Source organism: Tupaia chinensis, unplaced genomic scaffold, assembly GCF_000334495.1.
Source record: "Tupaia chinensis unplaced genomic scaffold, TupChi_1.0 Scaffold000170_1, whole genome shotgun sequence".
Classification (NCBI taxonomy): domain Eukaryota; kingdom Metazoa; phylum Chordata; class Mammalia; order Scandentia; family Tupaiidae; genus Tupaia; species Tupaia belangeri.
In genome coordinates, this window is record NW_006159645.1 from 1,873,111 (window position 1) to 1,881,509 (window position 8,399).

General features: G+C 50.0%; 1 protein-coding gene across 1 annotated transcript in view; it reads right to left on the minus strand.

The window, feature by feature from the left end:
* The window catches only part of CRHR2 (corticotropin releasing hormone receptor 2), a 61,772-nt gene that overhangs the window by 38,173 nt on the left and 15,200 nt on the right, over positions 1-8,399 (minus strand). The window lies entirely within an intron of this gene.

Sequence of the window (8,399 nt, forward strand, 5' to 3'; positions counted from 1 at the left end):
CGGGGCTCCGGGGTGCCCCGTCCGAGGATCACTGGCCCCGAGGCTGCAGGGGGCAGCAAAAGAGCGCCGGCCCCAGGACCCCACTGCAGCCTCCCTCGCTGGGAACAGCTGTCCCCAAAGTTGGGCGCCTCTCCCGTTTCTTCTCCCTGCGGGAGGACGCTGGAAGAGGGCGGCCGGGGCTGGGGTCGGGGTGCGGAAAGCCGGGTTGCCTCTCCGGAAGGCAGATGGATTCGAAGGACCTCGAGGAAAGCCGAGAGGCCACCAGAGATTTAAAGATGAAGTGTCCTGAGTGGGTGAAGACCTGGGGGCGCAGGAGAGAGATTTGGAGGGAGAAGCAGACCTGGTGAGGAAGGACTGGAGACCGGAGTGAGTGGCTGGCCGTGAGCAGGAGCTAAACACCTTGCGAAAGGGTTTGCCCGAGAGGGTTTGCCCGGGTCCTTCCAGGTCTGCAGCCTGAGTGCGGAAGCGGGTCTGCCGCTGGAGCCTGCTGCGCTGGGAGGACTCCAGACACAGCCTCTCCCAGAACACAGCGTGGTGCGCCCTTTGTCTCTACTCTCCCTGCTGTTTTATCCCAGGCAGGACTTTCTTGCGGGCTTTTCTCTATAGCCCCTCCCAGCCTAGAGCCTTCAGTTCTGAGCTATGAGATGAAAAGTTTGGGGGAGACTTATCTGTATGCGCGCGCGCGCGCGTGTGTGTGTGTCTGTGTGTGTGTGTGTGTGTGTGTGGAGAGGAGTGGATGAATGGTGTTCCTATCATAAGAGCAGGAGAGCTGGGACCCAGTCCCATCTAGACCTAGACCTGAGGCTGCAGGAAGCGATCCTGCTCTCCCTCCCAGCCTCCACTGGAGCCCAGGTTTCTAGAGAAGACCGAGAGCACCCAGAACCAGCAGGGAGAGACGACCCGGCAAGCCAGGCTGCCTGTGAGTGCTCCAGTCTCACCAGCCTCAACAGTCGAGCTGTCCTCACTGCCCAGGCAGAGCCAGTGCCAGCAGGGGAGCACCAGAGAGAACCCAGAAGGGCTGAGCTTGTAGGGTCTGCCTACTGGCATGTATGAGGTACAGAGCAGACAGCCAGCTCTGTCCTCTGCCTGTCCTCTGGCTCTGTCCTCTGTCCCCTGCTCAGCTCTGGGTAGCTGCAGAGATGCAGGCCCCAGATCTCCATAACAGCAGGGACCCGGAGCAGGAGGGATGAGTCCCAAACCAGCCCTAGACAGAGTCCTGTCCCCATTTCCCAGACTGAGCCCCGCCATGGGGTCCCTCTCAGGCCAGAGTGGGGCTGGCTGGGTCAGCCCATTTCTTCCCTGGGAAGCAGCCTCACTCATACACAAAGGAGGGTCTTTCACACTGCTTCACAGCCTAGCTAAGGGGGAAGACGAGGCAAGCTGAAGTCATTAACCCCGCTCATCACCAGAACCACTGCCTAGGGGACCTGGCCCTCTCAGGAGAGGAGAGCTCCCACCGTGTGGAGGCTTCATGCAGAGCCTGGCATGCTCATTTCTGGAGAGTAGAAGGACTGTACAAAGCTGGGAGAGCACATGGAACAGTTCCTCTGGAAAGTGATCCTTTTGGTGGCAGAATGGTGTCAGGACCTGTGCAGAGACCCAGAGATCCAAGGTCCCCAGGGTTCCAAGTGTTGTCAGCCATTTCTTCATGGCTCCCGTCTCTGTAGGTGTGGCTGGCTGCTACTCTAGTTATGACAGGGGAATTGTAAGGTGGCCGTTTGAGAGCAAACTGATTTTACAGCTCATTGTAGTGTTTGCAAGTAGGTAGGTGAGAAAGAAGTTGGAAAGAGCCAAAACTTCCCTTGATCCAATTGAATCTAGTTACAAATCAACAAAGTCTGGGGTATTTTTACTAACCTGAAAGCAAAGATGGGTGGAAGCCCCTAGGATGGAAGAGGTTCCCAGGGCCATGGGCTGGCACCGTCCCAGTCTGAGGCCGGGCATTGGAGGAAGAGTATTTGGGACAGTCTTTATGTCTCCACGTTGGTGGAGACAGGATGGTACATGAGTTCGAGGAAATGTGACAGGTGCTGAGGGAGAGCCCTACATGTCATGAGCCAAGTTTGGGGAGGCAGGTGCACCTGCCCATGGCTGGTGTCAGCTGCGGTGGTGGGGGACAGCTCCAGGCCAGCTCAGACCAATCCATCCACAGCCCAAAGCATGGCATCCTATAGTTAAGCAGAGCCCAAGAGAAATGCACAGGGCCTCATGGGCACACTTTTCACCATGTCAGAGTCTCTTTGTCTCTTTCTATCCCCACCACTCAATGTCAGCTGGAAGATAGGATTGAAGGGGACAGAGTGTGTTCGTGTGTCTCCGAGGGCTGTCCTCAGTAAGACTGCATAGACAGGGCATCTACTCTGGCAGAGCTGGGACAAAGTTGCGGAGTTTCCTGGGAGTTATGATGGGCTGCTGAGCGTATAGAGGCTCGGGCGTGGTGGGGTGGTGGTGGTGTTGAAGGGGCCCTACTCTAACCCTGTGGCACTGGAAACAGTGACCCCAGGCTAGACACCCCTCCCCACCTTCTCCCACTCTACCTTGGATAGAGTTGGGGCCTGGTGTCTTCCTGTTGAACCATAGAACCAAACTTTGGGGCCAGAAAGGGCCCTCAGTTACCATTCGGTCCTGCATTCTCATTTTAGAGACAGGCAATCGGCTGACCAGAGAAGGAAAAGGAGTTTCCCTCTCCCACCACTCTCAGGCCATCCTCATCTCCACAGCAGCCCTGGGCCTTCTGTCTCCTCCATGTGGCAGACGGAGTGATGTTTTACTCTTATAATCACGTCACTCTTCCTACAGGAGGTGCCTGGCTCCCCATTGCCCTCAGGGTGGAGCCCAAGTCTTTGGCACTGCAAAGAATATTCCTCCCGAGCATCCACCTCCCTCCCTTGCCCTCCTGCTTAAATGGAGATGTCTTTCCGAGCGACTAGTCATGGCCTGGGCCCCTTCTGGCCCTTGGCAGATGCTGTTCCTCCTGCTGGGAATGCCAGTGCAGCTCTACGGCATCAGCCCAGCCCAGTCCTGCTCCTTCTGCAGACATCCTGCCCGGCTGCCACCTCCCCAGTCCTGCCCGAGTTGGTGGACCCTTCCCCACGGTGTTTCCACATGCCCTGCAGGGCTGGCCTGTGTCACACTGAGCCACTGCTGGGGTTTCTACTGTCCCCCTACCAGCTCATGGCTCCCCAGGGTCAGCTCGTCCCGTTCACTAAGCTGTCCCCAGTACCCTCAGAAGGCTCCAGGCTGGGACTTAGCAAGTCACTACTGAACAAACGAATGCCTTGGCCGCAGAGCCAGGAAAAGCCCAGCTCCATGAACCGGGCCAAGGCTCTTTTCCCGTTTGACCAGCTCTGGTGTGTGTACATGTACATATGTGAGTTTGCGGACTGAGGCGTCATGTCAAGGTATCCTCGAATCCACAGAACTTTCTATTATTTGTGGACAGAATAAATAATGTGCCTCAACAAGTACTCCGTTACTTCCCAAAGATATGTCACTGCCTCTGATGAATAAAACAGAAATAACCCATTTAATGCCTGCCTGAAGTCATAATTACTCTTGTGATTATGTGTGTTTTTCCTTTATTTTGGCCCCAGGACACACAATAGAATTATTCAACCTCTGATTCATGGCCCTTTGTCATCTTCAGCCCATGCATGGCCTAACTTTATTTTATTTCAGTTGTTTCTTTGATGGAAGTTTGTATGCCATAATAAAGTTGGGAGGCTTCCAAAAATTCATAGATTATTGTAAAAAGACACTACACATGAATTTCAAAAACTTTTACACCTTAATAAATTTTGTACTTTAGTTTCATTTTTCTAGAACATTCTAAAGTCCCCTTGTATAATGAGTCTACCTCCGAATGGGGAACCAGAGCTGATCACGTACATGCTCATTTATACACTCCTTCCCAGAGGGACCATCCCTTGAATGTCGCATTTATGGTCCTTCGACTTTTATTTCTACATATTTTTAGCGTTCTCACATGTATGTGAATATACTGTTTGGTTTTGCTTGTTTTTGAATTTTATGTTAGATATTAGGCATTTTCTTGTTTTGTTTGTTTTTTGCGATAGGGTGCGTGTGCTCACCAGAGAGAGGGGGACAGTGAGAAATCAGTTCCCCCAGAGGGCATGGCCACACCACAATCCCTTCTCCTCTCAGAATTTTGGGCACACATGCCCAGTGTGATTTTCACGCTGCTGGGTCCAGGATTTGAACTGCAGTCAGTCATGTGAGAATCCAGCACCTTAACTACCATGCCACCTATTGGCCCCTCACTCTGAATTTGTTTTTTGTTTTTGATTTTTGGAGATTTTTTGCTATAGGGCACGTGCATTCCCCACAGAGACAGAGAGAGAAAGAACGTGAGAAATCACCCCCAGGGGGGATGCCACACTGCAATCCCTTCTCCTCCAGTCTCCTCTTGCAATTTTGGGCTTGCACGCACATGCGCCTGCCATGAGTTTTTAGCTGCCAGGCTGGGACTCGAACCACGGTCGACTAGGTGGGAGTCCAGCGATGTAACCATAACTCCACCTGCTGATCCCCCTCACTCTGAGTTTTAAGAGAAAAGAAGGTTGTGAAACTATGTATGCAGTGTCATGCAGTTTTGTAAAAAATAAAAATAACAGGGCAGGTAGCATGATGGTTAGGGTGCTGGACTCCCACATGACCAAACACAGTTCTAGTCCCGAACCTGCAGCTTGGAAATCATACCAGACACATGGGCATGCATGTGCGCCTAAAATCCTGAGAGGAGAATGAGATAGAAGGGATTACGGTGTGACCATTCCCCCTGAGGGGTGTAATTTCTCATTTTTCCTCTCTGTCTCTCCCGATGAGCTCAAATACCCTATAGGCCAAGAAAAAAAAAAGAAAGAAAGAAAAAGAAAGAAAGAAAAGAAAGAAAGAAGGAAGGAAAAGAAGATGCTGTATGGATTCATAAACTCCTGGGGGGTGCTAGGCATTATAAAATTTCTGGGTTGTGGGACCATTAGCACTTACTGTCTTCTTTGATTAAAAAAAGAGTTTCTGAATGTCATAGAGACAACATGGATCCCTTTTGTAAACAGACGAATGCTATTAGAAGTTGAGTGGGAGAGGCCTGGTGTTTGGAGATAGTAGGCTTAGAGGCCAGGAAGATGGGATACCACCTGCTCAGGGAAGCAGGGATGGCCAGAGGGAGTGGAGGGGAGAGCAAGGAGAAGGTGGGAGACCCACGGGCAGACCAGCCTTGCTTCTGAGGGAGGAATCTGGTGAGAGGAATTTGGGGCCCTCCTGAAACCAGGGGCGAGGTGGAAAATGGTGTGACAGTACCGAGCTAAACAGCAGCTCACCCCTCTGGCTGAAAATCTAAGGAGAAACTCCAGTTCCAGCCCTCCTGAGACCAGATGTTCAAATTTCTCTTTGATTTTGCTAGCTGCCCATCTCCTACCACTGATAGCTATTTCTGCTGGAAGTTGCCAGACCTAATTTTCTGACTAAAAATTCCTGGGGGCATAGCTCATAGCAATGTGTGTGTGTGTGTGTGTGTGTGTGTGTGTGTGTGTGCGCGCGCGTGCGCGTGCTTCCATAAGATCCCGAGAAAATGGAGGAGAAGGGATTGCACTGGGGCCATCCCCCCTAGGGAATTATTTCTTGCTTTCTGTCTCTCTGTCTCTATGGTAAGCACAGACACCTTATAGCAAAAATTGCTCTTAAAAAAGAAGAAAGCAATTGGCTTCCTTTCTTGCAGCCATTGAACATTCTCTTTCCTTAGTCTTCAGAGTTGTTTCCTGGTACCTCGGGGCAGGGTGGGGTACCTTTTGCTGAATTAGAAACTGCTGTCCTTTTCCAGCCTTCACAGGTTAGGGAAACTGATCAAGGAAGTAACTTCTCATTTGAATTGGGGGCTGTTTTGGGAACTCTTGTGGGCATATCTGGGTTTTAAGAGGAAAAAAAAGGTTTGCTGTTCTAAGGGGTATATAAACACAGCTTTCTGACAGTAGCTCTTAGTTTTTATTGGCTCAACAAATATCACTGTTGCACAATACATAATCTTCCACTATGGGAGCTAATGAGATACAAAACTGCATAATTACACCAACAGTTATTTTCCTTATAGAATTTGGCGGCTACTGAGTAAACAATTTTTTAAATTTATCTTAATTAGCTTAGTTATGTGCCATTATTGAATGAGTCTTTCATTTTCGTTGAGTCGGCTGCACTCCACATTCTTAGCTGAACAGAGAAAGATAATTACTTTAAGAGAGGGCTAGATCTAACAGCATTTTCGCCAGTTGACTTTCCTCAATTAGGTGATTACTCATATTTAGATGAAGTTCAATTCAGGAAGAAATCATGGTGGAATGCTTGTTGGAAACATTCAAGTAGTCAGTATTGAGGCAAGACTCTTGGAAGGTAAATGTTTCAAGGCTATTTAAAAATTGATCTTCCTTGTTGTTATTCAGCCTTAGTGTATTAAGTATCCAAGGATTTCTGGATGTGCACTGGTATTTCAGCTAAGGCTGTATCTATCTCAAGTGGTTCTAATGTAGGTACAGACTTTTTAAAAAACAAACAATTATTTATTTAATTTTATTAATTATTATTATTTTAAGTTTGCTATAGGGCACATGCACTCACTAGAGAGGAGTGAGGGGGGAGTGAGAAAGCAAGCCGCCAGGTTCAGAACTCAAACCATGTGGGAGTGCAGAGCCTCAACCACCGCGCCACCTGCTGGCCCCAGGTGTAGACTTTTAAAACCAGACTCATGTGGATCCCAGCAGATGGTGTAATGGTTATGTGGCTAGACTCCCAAGTAAACGACCACGGTCGAGTCCTAGACCCAGCAACTTAAAATTCAACCCGGGGGCATGTTTGTGCATGCTCAGAATTCCAAGAGGAGAATGAAGGAGAAGGGATTGTGACGTGGCCATCTCCCCTGGGGAGATTTCTCACTTTTGTCTCTCTGTCCCTCTGTCTCTGGTGAGTGCACGCACCCTACAGTGTGTATCTCTCTAAATAAACAAACAAACAACCAGCCTATACGGGCATGCTGTGCGCCTAAAATCCTGAGAGGAGAATGAGATAGAAGGGATTACGGTGTGACCATTCCCCCTGAGGGGTGTAATTTCTCATTTTTCCTCTCTGTCTCTCCCGATGAGCTCAAATACCCTATAGGCCAAGAAAAAAAAAAGAAAGAAAGAAAAAGAAAGAAAGAAAAGAAAGAAAGAAGTAAGGAAAAGAAGATGCTGTATGGATTCATAAACTCCTGGGGGGTGCTAGGCATTATAAAATTTCTGGGTTGTGGGACCATTAGCACTTACTGTCTTCTTTGATTAAAAAAAGAGTTTCTGAATGTCATAGAGACAACATGGATCCCTTTTGTAAACAGACGAATGCTATTAGAAGTTGAGTGGGAGAGGCCTGGTGTTTGGAGAAGTGGGGGCCCCCTAGTAGACTTAGAGGCCAGGAAGATGGGATACCACCTGCTCAGGGAAGCAGGGATGGCCAGAGGGAGTGGAGGGGAGAGCAAGGAGAAGGTGGGAGACCCACTGGCAGACCAGCCTTGCTTCTGAGGGAGGAATCTGGTGAGAGGAATTTGGGGCCCTCCTGAAACCAGGGGCCTCCGCTCCTGTCTAGCAGCTGCTTGTCTGGCCTGAGCTACGTGTTACCACAGTCTTAGACCTTCACAGTAAGCCTCTGCGGGAGACTGGGACCTGTTGCTAACAGATGAAGAAAGCAAGGCTCAGAAGATGTCATACGCTGAATTGTGTCCTTGAAAATGTTTGTGTTAAGATCCCAACTGCCAACACCTCAAAAAGTGGCCTTAGTTGGATGCAGGCTCTTTTAAGAAGTAACTGAGGTAAAATAAAGGTAATTTGATTAGCGGGTCCTAATTCAATACGACTGATATCCTTCTAAGAAGAGATTTGGACACAGATGTGCTCTGAGGGAAGGCCACGTGACGACACAGGGAAGAGGGCCATTCACAAGGCAAGGAGAGAGGCCTCAGCAGGAGCCAACCCCAGAGCTAGACAGGGTGCAGCAGTAAGGCAAGCGGACCCTCCTGGGAAGGTCCAGAGTTCTCATCCAAGGCCTCCCTGTACACGCCCAGAGTGCCTGTGCCCGAGGTCCAGGGGGTGAGGGGAAAGAAGGGTCAGGGCACAGGGCTGGTTGCAACACGGACACCCTACTGGAGTGCCTGTCTCTCTCGTGGGAGGAAGAAATACATATACACTTAAAATAAAGAGAGAAAGGACCATCCCTGCTGACACCTTGCCCATGGCCTCCAGAAGCAAGAGAAGATCCTCTTCCTTGGCAGAAGTCCCGCCCACCCGCCCTAGGAAACCAATGCAGATGGGGTCACACAGCTGCTGGCTGGAGAGCCAGGATGCCATTCCCCCGGACCCCCC